Source organism: Chrysochloris asiatica, unplaced genomic scaffold (assembly GCF_000296735.1).
Source record: "Chrysochloris asiatica unplaced genomic scaffold, ChrAsi1.0 scaffold00228, whole genome shotgun sequence".
Taxonomy (NCBI): Eukaryota; Metazoa; Chordata; class Mammalia; order Afrosoricida; family Chrysochloridae; genus Chrysochloris; species Chrysochloris asiatica.
Genome location: NW_006408746.1, coordinates 1432820 through 1451556, shown reverse-complemented (window position 1 = coordinate 1451556; position 18737 = coordinate 1432820). Strand labels below are relative to the sequence as shown.

The window sequence follows — 18737 nt, the reverse complement described above, 5'->3', positions numbered from 1 at the left end:
CAATATTCGTCCTTTTGTGACTGACTAATTTTATTCAGCATAATGTCCTCCAGTTTCATTCATGATCATACATGTTGAGGTATTTTTCAGATTAATCTTTACTCTTCAATGGTGCATAGTATTCCATTGCGTTTATGTACTAAGTTTGCATAACCACTCTTCTGTTGATGGACAGTTAGGCTGTGTGCTACTCCGTTTACTGACGGGTGCACTGAATTCATTTACATTCAGTGTAATTGTTGAGAGGTATGCATTGATTGCTGTCATTTTACTGTGTTTTTTCATGTGTGGTGCTACTTGTTTCTTTATTCCACATAATTTTCTATGCTGAGTTCAGTTTTCTTGGGTTTTCTCTTTATTTCTGTTATGCCAATGTTTACTAAATCTTTTTTCTTTTCTTTTTTATTTTAATGTGAAGGTCTATTAATTTTGAAGGTCTATTAATAATCACTTTCCTAGTAAGTTATTATTTTTTTCCCTGTTTAAAACAATCTGTTGTTTGGTTGTTTTGTTTTTTTCTTTTTTTCTTAAAGTTTTTATTGTGAATTTAGTGAAAGTTTACAGGGCAGATCATAAGTTTCACATTCAACAAATCATATATTTTGTTTCATTATAATCCCCTCCATGTACCATCAGTTAAGAGTATTTCTCTCTATTTATTTTAGCACTTTTTTAAAAAAACAAAAACAAAAACATAACATTCAGGCATATATAATAATTTAAGCTACCAAAAGACAGGTGTTATAACTCCAGGTCTTTGCACATTTCAATATAATACTTTATTTTGTGTTCCTGAGCTGTCCTTTGAAACTCTGTGTTTAACTCTTTTACTTCATTTCTTCCATTCACATTAGCTTCTCTACACTCAAGAGCAAGTGTCAGAGTCTCTTCTGACATTCATTTTGATCTTTTTTTCTTTTCTGTCTTTCTTTGTTTTTTAAAAAAAAGTTTTTATTGTGAAATATTGTGATAGTTTACATAGCAGAACATTAGCTTTACATTCAACCTACCGTATATTGTTTCATTGTCATGATTACAATCCCCTCCATGCATCATCTAACAACCAAAGTCATCAGCACACAGCCCCTCTGCCTCTCCGGGTCTAGAAAAGCAATCTGTTTTATCTTGAAATCTACTTAACTTCCTCACCATTTGGAAGTTCTATATCTACACTATAGATATAGAACTCTTTTTGCTTTATAGTTGACTTTATTATAAATTGGTATCTCTGGTTTCCTATTTTCAATTTTTGAGGTCTGTTTTACTTTATACTTCCATATCAAGACCAGAGTCCTGGTGTGGTGCTACGGGATAAGCACTGGACCACAAGGTCAGTGGTTCAAACTCACCAGCTGCTCTTGAGAAATCCTGTACAGTACAGAGTTGCTATGAGTCGAAACCAACTCAACGGCACTTAACAGCGATAACATATCTGGATTGAGTTCTGGTTGGTGCTGTCATGTATGTTAATCTCAGGTTGGGTACATAGGTGTTCATTTCATGTATACATGTTCATTGTAACCTTCTTTAAACTCAAAAGTCAATTTGTATTTTCAAGACATTTGTTCTTTCTGCCACTTAAAAATTTCTATAGCTATCTCCTGCCTAAATAACCTTGTTTATAAAAATGACATGGAAAAAAAAATGGTCTCTTAGATCAGGGGTTCTCAAACTGCTGTGGAACTTGTTAGAAATACAGATTTCAAGGCTAGTTTTGGTGATGCTGATTCAGTAGATTGAAACCCATGAATCTGTACTTTTTATATCAAGCTTTCCAGGTGATGCTATCATGCAGTCAAGTTGGGACTCTACTGCCCTGGATGAGTCCTAAAATAAAAGACACTGGACAAGCTCAAAGTTTCATTTGGCATACCACCTTTGGAGTTATAAAAAACATCACATTCTTAAAATCACTCTACCTGGGCACAGTCTCTATGCTATGGAGGTGATAAGCACTATAGGTATACAGGGTAGGGACAGCTGTTTCCTTGGGAGGTTCCCTATTTACACAAAGTCTCTTACCCTGGTAAGTAATACCAGGCAAGCATTCCTTGTATGCACTATCAGTTCTTCGAAGCCATAAAAGGCAAGGTGCAAATTGGCTTTGTACAAATAAATACAGACCATTACCAGATACTCACAGAGACCTGAGCTCATTCACCTCCCCAGGAATACTCTGTGAGTCACCTGGGACCTAGCTCTGTACTAAGGCCAAAGGAATTCCATCACTAAATGTGGACGACTCTGCCCTTACAGGGTTCTCAAAGTAGTATTTTATCAAACACCTGCTATTTCCCATAAGCTACCTCATCTCTTCAGAGAGATAGAGAAGGAAAAACAAACGAGACTTTCTTGATTACAAAGAGGTGGGATCAGGTACTGCAATTACTTCTTAAAGGAAGGTCTGAATCACCAGAGTTTGTTCAGGGCTTTACAATCTGTTGTCAACACTGTTCCTGTATTTTTTCTCAGAAGACCATGACATTTCTAAGAAATTCCCTTGTTAAGTCTGGGTGTATATGAGTCTGAACAGGAATCAAATTAAGTGTTCAAGACAGGAAACAATGAGTATACTTAGGTCTCCACAATTATACACCACAACCTCTGCCTCCCCTACGTATACTGACAGCCATGTTGTGAGAAACTCAAGTTTTAAAATAAATAAAATAATTACCTGGGAGGGAAGGGGGGGTAAAGACTGAGCTAAACTAATTTGGTTTTGAAGGACTAAGAGTGAGACTTAGAGAAGGTACTGGCCATATGGCTGTTTCTCACTCTTTTGCATGCTTCAAATATTCAACGAAGTAATGCGTGCCAAGAACAGAATCATGAGAAGGGCTTGCAACAGTGGATAACAAGCAAATAGCTCCTGCCCTGTGGACAAGACAATCCTTGTCCTCTGTCTCCATGAAATTACACAACTCCCCCTAAAGTCTCGCCATCAGCCAAGTCCCTTTGTGACATCAGGGGCAGCTGCGATATGATATCTTGCTCTTTCTATCTTGGATAACCTGGTGTCACCCATCACCTGTTTTAAACATAGGCCTCTAGAGATAAGAGGCCAACCAAATGCTCAGAAGTGAACTGTAATTGGTCTTTCACAAACCTTCCTTACACACGGGCAGCTTAATGGATGCCAACGTTCTTTGTGCTCTGACACACAAAACACCAATGCCCTGCTTTGGCTAATTTACCTTTACCAGTAGCAGCAAGAATTCTCTTATATAATCATGTGATTCTGCAGCTGGGAATCACTGAAACTGTGCTATATTCACTCTGTTCTGCAGACTCCTCTAGCATCATTAGAGAAGAAAAAGAAAAGTTCATGCTAAAAGCACATATGGTACAAGTTACCACTCTCTCTACTTCATTATGACCCAGTCCAAACGCCATTCTCTTTAAAATGAGACTATAAAACCTACCACTTGCTGGTGCCTTCTGCCTGCTGGACAATAAGAGTGGAGCATTTTGTTTCATTTACACAACAACCTACAGTGTCAATACTATCCTCAGTATTTGTGTTGTTAAGTGTTGTTGAGTTGTTTCCAACCCATAGCAACCCTATAGGGTTTCCTAGGAGCGGCTGGTAAGCTTGAACTGCTGATGTTGTGGTTCAAACCGACTTTGCAGTCCAGTGCATTATCCCACAGTGCCATACCAGGACTCCTCTCAGAGGTCTCATATAGATTGCCCAAAGTCATACAGCCAGTAGTGACTGAGACACGAGCAACTGGTAAAGTCACATTCTGAATCAACCTCTTCTTGATTCGACTGGAAGTCATCTTTATTCCCAATGATAATGGAAACTAAGTGGAGTGGAGTTTACAAACATGAATGTTTACAAGTTAGCATGTTCCGTTCCAATGGAGACGGAATTCTTTGACTTCTCATCTTTGTGTATGTATGTGTGTAGAGAAGCTGTATACCTAGACTCCAGGCACCTCAGATGAACAGTAGTATCATGTTGATCTTTAACCCCTTTTGTTCTATATGAAAAAGGACAACCCTATGAAAAACAACATCCATCTAGCTTTGCAGTAATTAAGCTACCTTGATTGTGAAATGGGATTCATAAATACTCGCATTTAGGGGAAAAGCAACTTCTCTTTAAAGGGGTGGAGTGAACAATACACAATTATTGGTGGCAACTGCACTATTTCTCAGGTAATTTTTATACTTGACATAAAGACTTTCTCACCACCCCCCGAATCCCTAAAATAAAAATCCTATTAAATCAGTTTCACTGCAAATACCCCCCTGGTTATTTTAAACGGACATCAAAAGAAAAATTATTGAGAAATAAGAATATTTTGAAAATGTTTCTTCCACAGTCCTAAATTAGGGAAATGCCTTTACTTTCTGTTGTGAAACATTAAGAAGATGCTGACCCGACTTTTGCCAGTATCGGTTTATCCTCAGGGACCTCTTTTTAACAAACAAATATCTTCCTTCCCATCCTCAACCTCTTGGATCTAAGATCTTCATTTAAACCTGAGAGGATTACACAGTGCCATGCCCACTAACAGAAGCTCAATAAATGCCTGTACATGAAATGGTGTATGCTTCATGTAAGCTGGACTGAGGGGGATACTCCTCCAAACCTGCACTAATGGCAAATTGTTATGGTCTAAAACCGTTGACACCATGGTTTCTAAGGTGTGTCTTATCTCTAACATGCTATAAATATCTACATTTCACTTGTAGCTCATTTTCTCTTCTTCAGGTCAAAATATAGAATGAAAACTAGCTTGCCTCCATTGGACAGATTTGACTTACATTTACCATTTGCATCACTGCAATTACCCCCCTGGTTATTTTAAACAGACATCAGAAGGAAGATTATTGAGAAATAAGAATATTTTGAAAATGTCTCTTTCACAGTCCTAACTAGGAAAATGCCTTTACTTTCTTTTGTGAAACGTAAAAGGATTCTAAACCTACTTTTTATTTTCTTTTTGACACATTAAGTTAGTCACTGTCAGCTACTGGGCAGTACCCCTGGTGAACAAAGTCTGGAAATTGCAGTTGGCTGAGTTCCTGTACCACCATCATCAAATTCAGGAATAGGAGAGTGGTAAGTAAACTCTTAGTTACAGGGAAACATAAAGTTGGGGTGTTAAACTCATTTTCACTGTTTGTTGAGTTCTTACTGTGTGCATTTAGCATTAAGTGCAGGATGTGGGCAGTGAGGGGAAGGGTGAGGTGATAAAAGTTAATCTGGCACCACACAATGCCCTACCTTAACTTCTGTCTCAGAGCCAGAGCTCTCAGGGTACGCCAAAACGGTATAGATTACCCCCTTTTTGTCTAGGCTGTCTGCTGTGCATGTGCTTTGTTGCTACAATCAGTGCCCTTGTTCCCGTGGTTAAGTCGGTGTCCCTTTTGCCCACTTTCATTCCTCTCTGTGAAAAGACAAGTGGCAGTTATTGCTACCATGGTTCTCTCCTGTCTCCTCATTTCCTTCTGCTTGCACCAGGCAAAAATGGAGACACTGAGGAAGGAACTATTCTACAGGACATCAGCCAACAAGGAAAAGTGTTACTTCCAAATTGGGATATCCCAAGTAGAAAAGGATTTACTGAGTTCACTGACCATCAGACCTCTTCAGTGCCCAGCATTGTGGTCAACTCCAAAGATCATCTATTTGAAGTTCCACAAGTTATACTAATCAAGTAAACTCACTACTGTCAACTCCGTTGTGACTCATAGCAACTCTATAGAACATGGTAGAACAGTCCCATAGGGTTTCAAGGGCAGTAAACCTTCCCAGAAGCAGACTGACACATCTTTTTCTTGCAAAACAGCTGGTGGGGAGATGGAGGCAGAGACTATGACGTGGAGAGATGGAGTGGCTGGTGACTCTAGACTCAGAGTGGGAGAGAAGCTGTGTGCTGATGACCAGGGGGCAGGCTTGTGGGGTGTATGTACCCTTTGGTTGGTTGATGATGCATGGAGAGAATTGTAACCATGGCGATGAAACGATATATACGATAGGATTAATGTAAAGCTAATGTTCTCCCATGTAAACCATCACATAATTCACAATAAAACATTAAAACAGCTGGTGGGTTCAAATCACTGACCTTTCAATTAGCAGTGGAGCACTTTACTACTGTATTAGGAGAGCGCTTCCCTAAGCCATAACCCCCCAAAACACCCAAACCCACTGTCATTAAGCTGATTCCAACACACAGCAAACCAGCTCAGGGCTTCTGAGGTTGTAAATCTTTATAAGAACGGAAAGCCTCATCTTTCTCTCACAGAGTGGCTGTTAAGTTTGAGTTGCCAACCTTGTGGTTAGCAGTCCACTGCTTATCCTATAGTGCCACTCCTTTTCCTCCCAAGCCATAAGCCACCTAGAAATCTGCCTCCCTTCCTCCCCCCCAGCATTTCCTAATGAGTACTGTTCAAATGCAATCCTTTCTCCCCACACACCCTTTCCTCCAATTTCAACAGAATGAAGAATTGCAAAGAACAGGCTTTGTAGAATGCGCTGTTCCTAGCTCTTGCAGCTCATTCACCTCCAGTTTATGCCATTCTCTTTGGGACCCCAGAACAGCTTGTCCTTGGTTAAGTCTGACAATACAGTCAGAAACAGAAAAAGTAATAACAATAAAGTTGAAAAGAACATCTAGCTCACATAGCATCTTTCTCATTAAATTTAAACACACTAGAGCAGGGCGCACTATAGATTGAAAGTCTTACTTAAAGAAAAAAAAATTAAAGTCCAATTTGCATAATCACTTTTAATTTTTTTAAGGGAATCTTCCCATTCAATGGCTTATAAAGTAAACATTTATGCTCTACACAAAACATGCAACATCGTTACTTGTTTTTTATAGGAAGTCAGGTGGTATACCACTTCCTTAAAATTTATCTATTCAACATTTAGGTAAAAACTCGAACGAGAATGAGGGGTGAAAGGGGGGCAGTTGAAGTATATGGAGGGAAATAGGCTTCTTAAAAAATCGACAAACAAGCTGTGCTACGACCTAGAATATTAACAATAACTTGCTGACTTAACTCTGTATGATAGATGTAATTAGAAAGTGGCAATAAATGTTTCCAGGCGTTTAATTAAGTGTGATAATTATTTCTCTCCTTAAAGAGAGATGGTGTCATACGTTTACACAGTAAAGCATAATGTTTTCTTAGTTTAAGCAGTGTGGAAACACTTTTGTGAACACAGGACTCAAACCAGGATAAAAATATCTGCTGCGATAAGCAGTACTTAATTTATCAACTTTTAACTTTCATATGCCAATGCACAACGGCATCTTAAAGGCTGCTCTGTTCTCGTTATTTCCTTTAGCCACACAGTTTTGTTGTCCCTACACCTCAATGCTTAATTTTCACTCAAAAGGTCATTTCCCAACCAGCATCTCTTCTCAAAGAGGAGGGAAATGTTTCTGGTAGCATAGAGATTATGAGTCAGGTGGCTAACCTCAAGGTCAGCAGTTCGAAACTACCAGATGTTCCAAGGGAGAAACATGAGGCTTTCCGCTCCTGCAAAGATTTACAGCCTCGGAAACCCCATGCAGGATCTCTAAGAGTCAGAACCAACTCCACGGAACACCACCACCTTCATAGTAAGAATACAGAGAAAAGAAATTGCGATGTCGAAGAATTCAGAGACTATTTCCTCAGCAACCAAGGAATCATTTTAAAGAGGAAGAAATTGTTTTATAAGTGGACTCAAGCATAATACTGTTGTTGTGATAGCAAAGGTACCAATTAATTTTTTTAATGAAGAAATATGTTTCGCATTAAAAGCTTACTGACCCCCCAATAAAAATAATTTATGGGTAAGTTTATGGGTGAATTATCCATCTGGCCTTCAAACATTGTCTCATTCCATCCACGGTTCCGACCAGGGCACTGCTATTTCTATCTTGTGCCGCGTTTTAGGAAATCAGTTAGTTGGTTTTAGAAGTACTTTGTCATTGAATCACCAAATATCTTTTAAGTAAGTACCTAAGTCTGGCTGGTCAACCTGGTCTTGAGCGTGCCTTATAAACTGCCATAAGGAGCTCTGGTAGCGTAGTGGTTATGAATCGGGCTGCTAACCTCAAGGTCAGCAGTTCAAAACTACCAGTTGTTCTGCAGGAGAAACATGAGGTTTTCTGCTCCCATAAAAATGTGCAGCCTCAGAAACCCTGTGCAGGGTCACTATGAGTTGGAACCTACTCCACGGTACTTAACAACAACAACATAAACTTCCATGGGTGCGAGGAGCTTGGGTGCTCAGGTGTCTTTGCAGCAGGTGCTGGGGCTCCACTGCCACTGGACTACACAAGCGTGCGTACACACACACACACACACACACACATTTTTACAGAAAGTCTTCACCAAATGATCTTAAAGCAAACTCGAGCGCGCGCGCACGCACACGCACAGCTTCTTCAGAGAACGTCTTCACCCAAAGATCTCAAAGCAAAGCTCCGGTCCCTGCCCGCTTTACAAATCGGGGGTGGATTACAATCTCCGACCAGCATCTCTGCAATCTGGGGCGTCGTGATAACCTGGGCAGCCCATTCGCTAGCACGTGCGATTGGTTACTAGGAGGAGGGCGTAACACACACCGGGGGCAGCGTCTACAGAAGAAGAAAGGGAAGGGGGAAGTGGGGCGCAGGGCAGGAAGTAGAGGTATAGGGGTCTGTCCAAGTCGGTAAGGGGCCGGCATTCTCTACAAGACTCAGTAACTTTATAAAACTCCGAGGAGTTTCCAAAACTACGCGCATACACTTACACACAAACACACGCACACCCCCGCAACCACTCACACCCATTCACTCCCGAAACTGTGCGCTGGAAGCGCTCCCTAAGGAGCAGTCCGCAGCTGGACTGCCTAGGGAGAGTAGCCGGGGTGAGCGCGGATGAGTGCGCCCGGGAGGCACTTACTCGGAGAAGGAGGAGGCGCGGAGGCGCCGGGACACTAGAACGCAGGCTGGGAGGTCTGACGGCGTTGAGCCCCTTTTTCACTCCCTCAGAGGGATCAGCAGAACGCGGGCCAGCCAGGCGGGAAAGGAGGAGCCAGGAGCCAGAGACCGGCCCTGAAGGCGGAGCCAATTATCAGAGGGTGGGGCTAGGAGAAGGAGCCTAGATCTGGGGACCCGGTTAGTTAAACAAGCCCGAGACAGGGTCAGGAGGAGGAGTCAATTGACCAGGGGCGGGGCAGGCTGGGAAGGCGGAGCCAATTGGTCTAGGCTCATCAAAACTAGGAGGACTTAGGAGGCCTGACAAGGGGCTCAATTTAGGAAAGCAGGACCGCCGTGGGCGGGGCAAGCGGGGGGAGACCTACCCAGTAGCCTGGAGCGAGTGGAGGGAAAGGAGCAGCGGTCTGGTTAGCAGGTTTGGCCACCCTTATTGTTAGACACGGAGTGGCGGAGAAGGCTCCAAACTCGCGCGTCGCCTTCACTGTCCGCGCAGCACCGAAGGAGGCTCTAAAATGCCTCGGCTCTCGTCGAAACATCGCCGCTGTAGCTGACCCCATAACCCTACAATCTCCTTTCAGTATGACTTTACTAAGAACATCTAGACCTCAGAGACAACAAGGCGCTAGCAGTAAACAGTGGCCACGGTCGGCCTCTGCATTCTAAAACCCTACAATCTCCTCTCAGTAAGACTGACTTTACCAAGAACATCTAGACCTCAGAGACAACAAGGCGCTAGCAGTAAACAGTGGTCACGGCCGGTCTCTGCATTCTAAGGTAGTTTCCATCACTGTCATCAAAGAACCACTGGTCTTCTCTTTAACTTCAGAGAAGACATAGTGTTTTTCTCTTCTCCACCTTATTTCATAGTGTGCTAATATTTAGAAATTAGCAAGATAATAAAGTTTCATATATATGTACTGTTGTTAATTCTGACTTGGAGTAATGCTGATATATATATATCAACATTATATATACATACATATTAAGGTCAGCGGTTCGAAACTACCAGCCGCTCCGCGGGAGAAAGATGAGTCTTTCTACTCCCGTAAAGATTTACACCCTCGGAAACCCTGTACAGGGTCGCTATGGGTCGGAACCGACTCGACGGCACTCAACAACAACTATATATATATATATATGTTGTTTGTTAAGTGCCCGCTAGTCGGTTACACTGATAGCGCCCCTGAACTGAATAGGGTTTCCGAGGAGCAGGTGGTGAACTTGAACCACAGACCTTGCATTTTCAAACTGATCTTGTGGTCCAGTGCTTATCCTACAGTGCCACACCAGGACTATCTATCTAACTATATCTTATGTATTATGAATTGAGTGAAGTTTTACAGACAAAATCATCACTTTCACATTCAACAAATCATGCACTTTGCTTCATTTCAATGATTGCAATCTCCTCTGTGCAACAACAGTTATCCCACTTCCTCCCTGTGGTTCCTATTTCCATTCCACCCACCTCCCATATTTCTTAACTTTGTCCTTAGGTAAATGTTGCCCCTTCCTAGTGTTGTTGTCCGCCTTACACACCTATCTACTGCTTCACTGAAGAGTGTCAAGGGCCATAGTCTCCAGTTCCTCCACTCTTTCTGAACAATAAACCCAGTTGTTTTTTTTTGTTTTTTTGTTTTTTAATTTTGAGTTTTGCTTCACATTTTCTCCACTCTGTGTGATCTTTCAGAGCAGTTGGCAGTGGTAGCCAGGCATCATCTAGTTCTTCTGGTCTCAGAGTCATGGAGTCACATGTTCCATTAGTTCACTGGAGTAATTGGTTCCTAGCATCCTCAATTCTCATCACTCTTCTTTCTTCCACACATGGAGAGACCAATAGTTGCTCATGAACTTTAAAGATCCTAGTCACTCACCAAAGTAGGATGTAGAACACTTTGTGGACTATGTTATACCAATTGACCATGGTGTCCCCGAGAGTATGTTCCTGAGCCCCTAAACCCCTTGCCTTAAGATGTTTGATAACATCTAAGACATTTTCATAATTCTGCCCCCTGTATGCTCCACCACATTCATAAGTGTGTTTGCAGCAAAGGTAAATACCCATGTACAAATATATTCTTTCAAACCCTTGTATATTTGTGGAGTATATATCCTTCCATACCTGTTCAGCCTTTGTTTCTATCCATATATTTATCCGCAGAACATTGTTTTTCCGAAGTTGAGTATATAACAATATTTATCTCAATCTCCTTTAGTCCTTGCTAACCTCCATGTCTTCACCTGTATTCATTATTCTTCTGCAAACCACCCTCTTCTTGTATATTGCTTTCCCTGTCACCCAAGTTAACTGTGTCTACACTCCAGCCAATGAATTATTCTCCCTTTCCTCCCACCCCTGGTAAACATTAAAGAATATTTCTTTTAGCGTGAAAACCATTTCTTGAATTATTGCATAGTTGTCTCATACATTATTTGTCCTTTTGTGACTGATTCATTTCACTCAGAAAATGTACTCCAGGTTCATCCATGTTATGATGAACCTCTGCACACTATTCCATTGTGTGCATGTGCCAAAGTTTGTTTATCCATTCTTCCATTGATGGGCATTTAGGCTATCTCCATCATCTTGCTGTTGTAAACAAGAGCTGCAATGAACATCAGTGTGCATGTATCTACTCGTGTCCTGGCTTTTATTTCTAGTGGATATATACCAAGTTGAGAGATTGCTGGGTCATATGGCATTTCTATTTCCAGGTTCTTAAGGAAGCACCATACCATTTTCCACAGTGGTTTTCCCACTTTACAGTCCCACCAGCAATGTAGGAGGGTCCCAGTCTCTCCAGCATTTATTGTATTCTGTTTTTGTGAACTTTGCTATTAATGCTGGTGTGAGATGATATTTCATTTTTATTTGCATCTTTCTAAGGTTGGCAGTTCAAGCTCACCAATTGCTCCTCAGAAACCCTATACAGGGTCACCATGGGTCGGAATTGACTTGATGGCACTTAACAACAACAACAACAATGACTAATGCTTTTGAGGCATGGTGTTGGAGGAGAATATTGAAAGTGCCATGGGCTGACAAAAGAACCAACAGATCTGTGTTGGAAGCAGTGCAGCCAGAGTGCTCCTTGGAGGCCAGGATGTCCAAACTTCGCTCTCATACTTCGGACATATTGTCAGGAGGGAGCAGTCGCTGGAGAAGGATATCATGTTTGGTAAGGTGGAGGGTCAGAGAAAAAGAGGAAGACCCCCAGCGAGATGGATTGGGAAAGTGGCAGCATCAATGGACTCAGCAATGGCAACAATTGTGAGGTTGGCCCAGGACTGGACAGTGTTTTGTTCTGTTGTACATAGGGTCACTATGAGTTGGTAGCAACTCGATGGCACCTAACAACAACAGCAATGGCTAATGAAGGAGCTCTGGTAGCATAGGTCAGCAGTTTGAAACTACCAGCTGTTTCACAGGAGAAAGATGAGGCTTTCTCTGCTCCTGTAAAGATTTACAGCCTTGGAAATCCTATACAGGGCCACTATGAGTCAGAACCAATTCCATGGTGCACAAACACCACCACCAATGGTTAACAGGGAAGTCCTGGTGTGTCACTGTAGGATCAACACTGTACTACTAACCAAAGGGTTGGTGGTTCAAACCCACCAACCACTCCTTGGAAACCTTGTACAGTGTTGCTGAGTCAGAAATGACTTGATGGCATTTAACAACAACAGCAATGGTTAATGGGAGTCCTGGTACGGTGCTGTAGGGTAATCACTGGACTGCTAACCACAAGGTCAGTGGTTCAAACTCACCAGGCACTCCTCAGAAATCCTATACAGGGTAGTTACGAGTCAGAGCTGACTTGACAGCACTTAACAACAGCAGTGGCTAATGATAACGAACATTTCTTCATGTTTATTGGCTGCCTGAGTATCTTCCTTGGTGAAGTGTCAGTTCATGTCCTCTGCCAATTTTTTAATTGAGCAAATACATTTTTAAACAATTGTAGCTATACATGGATTAATGAATAAAAAAATACCCACCAATTCATAACTCACTTGACGTGGTAATAGCTGTAACTACAGCTGCAGGACAGAAATACCTGTGCATACTTTCTGTTTTTGCTTCTGCTCAGTTGAAGGTACAGGAACTAACGAGACCAAGTTGTGAGGTTTTGAAAACCTTGTATCCCATGTTTATCACGTACTCCTCTCTTGCTTCAATACCCAGCTCAGAGTTAGTCTTCACATTTTGAATATAACGGCATGGCACTGTAATACGTATTACAAAAATATATACTCTCTGGAAGTAGAATGATGTGACTTCTTTTGCAGAAGGAAATGAGGACAATTTTACAAAGGTGTTGCCATTCAACCAAGTTGAACGTTTTGCTAGCAGCGAGTTTGGCAAATGGAATGTGTAAGGCAGTGAGAAGTCAGTCCTGATAGAGGGAAAGGAGATAAAGGCATGGCTTAACATTTTTCATCCCGCTGCAAAGCACTGAAGCAACTACGCACGCTTCACACACAATCCACATTTCTTAACTGCGTATAGTAATACACTGTGGACATAATGGACCAGTTGTCTCAAAATTATAGTGATAAGACTGTTGGGATGAGGATTCTACTATCTGATCTGATTGGGTTATGCTAACAATTCCAAAGTGTTGTCAACTGAAAGCAGTTATTACTTGTACAATATAAACAGTAAATAAGAAAAACCAAAAAATAAACAATAGAAATTGGTATGATGTGAACCAATCCCCTCTACTCCTAAGAGAACCCATCATAGGGGAGGAACCCACTTGTCTAAATGGGAACGGACCCACTTAACCCTTCCCAAATTACCCACATTCATTTCTGTGTCATTGGATAGGGAAAAGTGACCGGACCAGGTGTCAGAGGTGTGATATAAGGGGAAGTTTGACACCTGTTCTCTCATAAAACGAGGAGGTTCTCAGCACAAGGCCCCATAAATAAAGATGCTTCTCTCCCGGCTCTCATCTCTCTCAGGTCTCATCTGAGCCTCTTCCTTGGAGGATTTTTATTGGTCACTAGACAGCCCTACAACCAAGTCTGGTAAAGATCAACTACTGGGTGAGCCTCAATCCCCCCACTTCCCATCAGTAAATCCATGTAAAGATGCATAGAAAACCATCATATCCCTTGAAAACCTCTTATGAGGCTATGACTTTATTAGAGAAAAGCTATTGTACAGAGATGATTAGTTATATGTGTCAACTTGGCTAAGCTATGGTTCCCAGTTGCTTGGTCAAATGTTAGTCTAGTTAAGCTCATGGAATAGTTACACAAGATCAAATCAGTTGGCCTTGGATAATATAGATTACCTTCCATAATGTAATGTGATCAGTCAAGGTCATGCCAATGTGGGGAGGGTTCTAAACCTAATTACTTCTGAGTTATATAAAGAGATCACAGACATACAGACATAGATACACAAGGGAAGACAAACCATAAGTGAGGATTGTCTACAAGCAAAGGAATCCCAACGATTGCCAGCAACACCAGAAACTAGGGGGCTTACAAAGGAATTGACTCAACTGAGACAAGAATTTGGACATGTAGCCTCCAGAACTGTGAAGAAGTAAACTTCTATTCTTTAAAGTCACAGATATTGTAATATAGGATCCATACAAAACTAACACATATGCCTGATCTCTTCATCAAAATGTTGTAAAGCCACACTCTTGGTGTTCTCTTTAGAGCACACATTCCCAACAGTGAATCTCTTGACTTCAGCATTCTGGATAGGCCATGTTCTTTCTAAATCATCAAGTGCTGATTACTTCAAGCTTAAAAGTTCCTTCCTCAATTTATCTTTACTCTCACATTTTACTGTAGTCAGCAAGAAACCAGGCTATAACCTTCAACACTTTACCTGATAAACATCTGTTAACTATGTAAATGTATTACTTGGGGATGTTGGTGGTGGTTAAGTACCCTGGAGTCAGTTCTGACTCATAAAGACCCTGTACAAAGTTTCTGAGGGTGTAAATCGTTACTGAAGCAAAAAGCCTCATCTTTCTCCCACAGAGCTGCTGGTAGTTTTGAACTGCTGACCATGAGATTATCAGCACAAATTCAACCAAGTTTTCTGCCACTATATAAAAGGATCTCCTTTTCTCCTGTTTGCAATAACATATTCCTTATTTATTTCTGTATACTCACCAGAAGCATCTACTAAATGTGACATATACTTTTTTTGTTTCTAAAAATTCTTTGGTACTCTACCCACATTGATGTTTTTAGATTTTTGTTCAAGAAGCAGTCTACTTTCCAGTACCAAAATATGTGTTGAAGAGCAAAGATGTCAGCTTGAAGACTAATGTGCGCCTGACCCAGGCCATGGTATTTTCAATAACCTCATATGCATGCGAAAGCTGGACAGTGAATAAGGAAGACCGTAGAAGAATTGATGTTTTTTAATTATGGTGTGGGAGGAGAATATTGAAAGTACCATGGGCTGCCAAAAGAACCAACAGATATGTGTTGGAAGAAGTGCAGCCAGAGTGCTTCATGGAGGCCAGGATGGCCAAATTTCTTCTCTCATACTTTGGACATATTGTGTCAGGAGGGACCAGTCACACTAGAAGGATATCATGTTTGGTAAGGTGGAGGGTTAGAGAAAAAGAGGAAGACCCCCAGCAAGATGGATTGGCCAAGTGGCAGCATCAATGGGCTCAAGCGTAGCAACGATAGTGAGGTTGGCCCAGGATTGGGGCAGTGTTTCATTCTGCTGTGCATAAGGTCGCTATGACTTGGTACCGACTCAATGGCACCTAACAACAACAATAACAAATAACTACTGTAATAAATGGAGTTCTGGTGTGGCGCTGTAGGATAATGCATTGGACCACAAAGTTGATGGTGCAAACTCACCAGCCATTCATAGGAAACTGTATACAGGGTTTCTATGAGTCAGAACTGGCTCAATTACACTTAATAGCCACAATTGTAATAAATACAGTCCTGGTGTGGCACTGTCGGTTAAGCACTGGACTGCTAAATACAATGATGGAGGTTGAAACCCAGCAGCTGATCCTTGGAAACCTTTGAAACAGGGTTGCTGTTAGTGGGAACTGAATCAACTGCACTCAACAACAACTTTAATAAATTACAGTAGCGGTGCAAAACAACAAATTTAGTCTGAATGTGCTAGAGGCCAGAAGTCTAAAATCAAGTGTTGACAAAGCCACACTTCTTCTAAAAGTACTAAGGGAGAATCTGTTCCTTGTGTCTTCCAGTTTCTAGTAGTTCCAAGTGTTCCCTGGCTAGTGATTGTATTGCCTCTGCCTCTCTCTTATAGGAATATATGTGATTACATACAGGGTCCAAATAGATAATCCAGGATAAATTCTTCCTCTCAAGATCCTTAACTTAATCACATTTTTTACCATATAATGGAATCCTGCTTTGGTGCCCTAGGATAAGCACTCTACCTCAAGGTCAGTTTGAACTCCAAGATCAGTGGTTCCAATCTACCAGCCACTCTTTGGAAACCCTATACAGTGTCAATATGAGTCAGAACCAACTCGATGGCACTTAACAATTCTTTACTTATATGTTAACACGTCCTGGGAATTTTTATAATTGTTGTTAGGTGCCATTGAGTTGGGACTGACTCACAGCGACCGTATATACAACACAACAAAACAAGACCCAGTCCTGTGCCAACCTAACAATCATAGTTATGTTTGGGCCTATTGCTGCTGCCACGGTGCCAATCCATTTACTTGGTGGTCTTCCTCTTTTCCTCTGACCCTCCACTTTACCAAACATGATAGCCTTCTCCAGTGACTGTCCCTCCTAACAATATGTCCTAAGTATGAGAGATGAAGTCTGGCCATCCTGGCTTCCAAGGAGCATTCTGGCTGTACTTCTTCCAACTCAGATTTGTTTGTTCTTTTGGCAGTCAATGGTACTTAAATAACATTCTTCTACAACACCACAGCTCAATTCTTCTACAGTCTTCCTTACTCACCATCTAACATTCACATGCATATGAGATTATGGAAAATGGTTGTGTGAGGTGCACTTTAGTACTCAGACTGACATCTTTGCACCTCAACACTTTAGAGAACTTGTGCAGCAGATTTGCCTAATGCAATGCTGTTGTTGTTATTAGGTGCTATCAAGTCAGTACCAACTCTTAACAACCCTATGTACAACAGAACGAAACACTGCCCAATCCTGGGCCAACTTCACAATTGTTGCCACGCTTGAGCCCATTTGTGCTGCCATTTTGCCAATCCATCTCACTGGGGGTCTTCCTCTTTTTCTCTGACCCTCCAACTTATCAAACATGATATCCCTTTCCAGTGAGTGGTCCCTCCTGACAATATATCCAAAGTATGAGAGATGAAGTCTGGCCAACCTGGCCTCCAAGGGGCACTCTGGCTGTGCTTCTTTCAACACAGATCTGTTTGCACTTTTGGCAGCCCAAGGCACTTCCAATATTATCCTCCATCACCATAACTCAAGCATCAATTATACTCTACAATCTTCCTTATTCACGGTCCAATTTTCACATGCATGTGAGGTTATTGAAAATACCATGGTGTGGGTCAAGCACACCTTAGTCCTCAAGCTGATGTCTTTGCTCTTCAACTTTAAAAAAAGTCTTTTTTGCCTAATGCAATACATCGTTTGATTTCCTAGCTGCTGCTTCCATGAGTGTTGATGGTTGATCCAAGAAGAATGAAGTCCTTGACAACTTCAATCTTTTCTCCATTGATAGGAATGTTGTTTATTAGTCCAGTGGTGAGGATTTTGGTTTTCTTTACATTGAGATGCAATCCATACTGAAGGCTGTGCTCTTTGATAGTCATCAGTAAATATTTTTAGTCCTGTTTACTTTCAACAAACAAGGAAGTATCATCTGCATTATGTAGGTTGTTAAAGAGTCTTCCTCCAAACTTGATGCCAGGTTTTTCTTCATAGAACCAAGCTTCTCAGATTATTTGCTCAGCATACAGGTTGAATAACTATGGTGAAAGAATACAATCCTGTCGCACACCTTTCTTAATTTTAAACCATTCAGTGTTCCCATGTTTTGTTCGAACAACTGCCTCTTGATTTATGTACAGGTTCCTCATGAACATAATTAAGTGTTCCAGAATACTTATACTTCGCAATGTTGTCCATAGCTTGTGAATATCCACACAATCAAAGGCCTTTGCATAGTCAATAAAGCCTAATGTAATGTCATTAGCCTCCAATCATCTGTCAGTTTGTCATACTGTGGTGGCTTGTGAGTTGCTGTGATTCTGGAAGCTATGCCACCGGTATTTCAAATACCAGCAGGGTCACCCATGGTGGACAGGTTTCAAATGAGCTTCCAGATGAAGACAGACTAGGAAGAAACAGAGACGAACTACTTCTGAATATTAAGTCACTGAAAAGCTTATGAATAGCAGAGAAACACTGTCAGATCTAGTGCCATAAAATGAGCCCCTCAGGTTGGAAGACACTCAAAATGTGACTGGGGAAGCGCTGCCTCCTCAAAGTACAGTTGACCATGATGATGGAGGAAAAGCCTGCAGGACCTTCATTTGCTGATGGGGCACAACTCAAAATGAAGAGAAACAGCTGTAAACATCCATTAATAATCAAAAGATGGAATGTATGAAGCATGGATCTAGGAAAATTAGAAATAGTCAAAATGAAATGGAATGCACAAACATCGTTACTTAGGCATTAGTGAGCTGAAATGGACTGGTATTGGCCATTTTGAATCTCACAATCACATGGTTTACTATGCTGGGAATGACAAATTGAAGAGGAATGGTGTTGCATTCATTGTCAAAAAGAACATATCCAGAT

The 18737-nt window shown here is 41.4% G+C and overlaps 1 pseudogene; it reads left to right on the top strand.

Annotated features, from left to right (window-relative positions):
* The window catches only part of LOC102811313, a 9677-nt pseudogene extending 574 nt beyond the window's left edge, over nt 1-9103 (top strand).
* The last annotated feature ends 9634 nt before the right edge of the window (nt 9104-18737 follow it).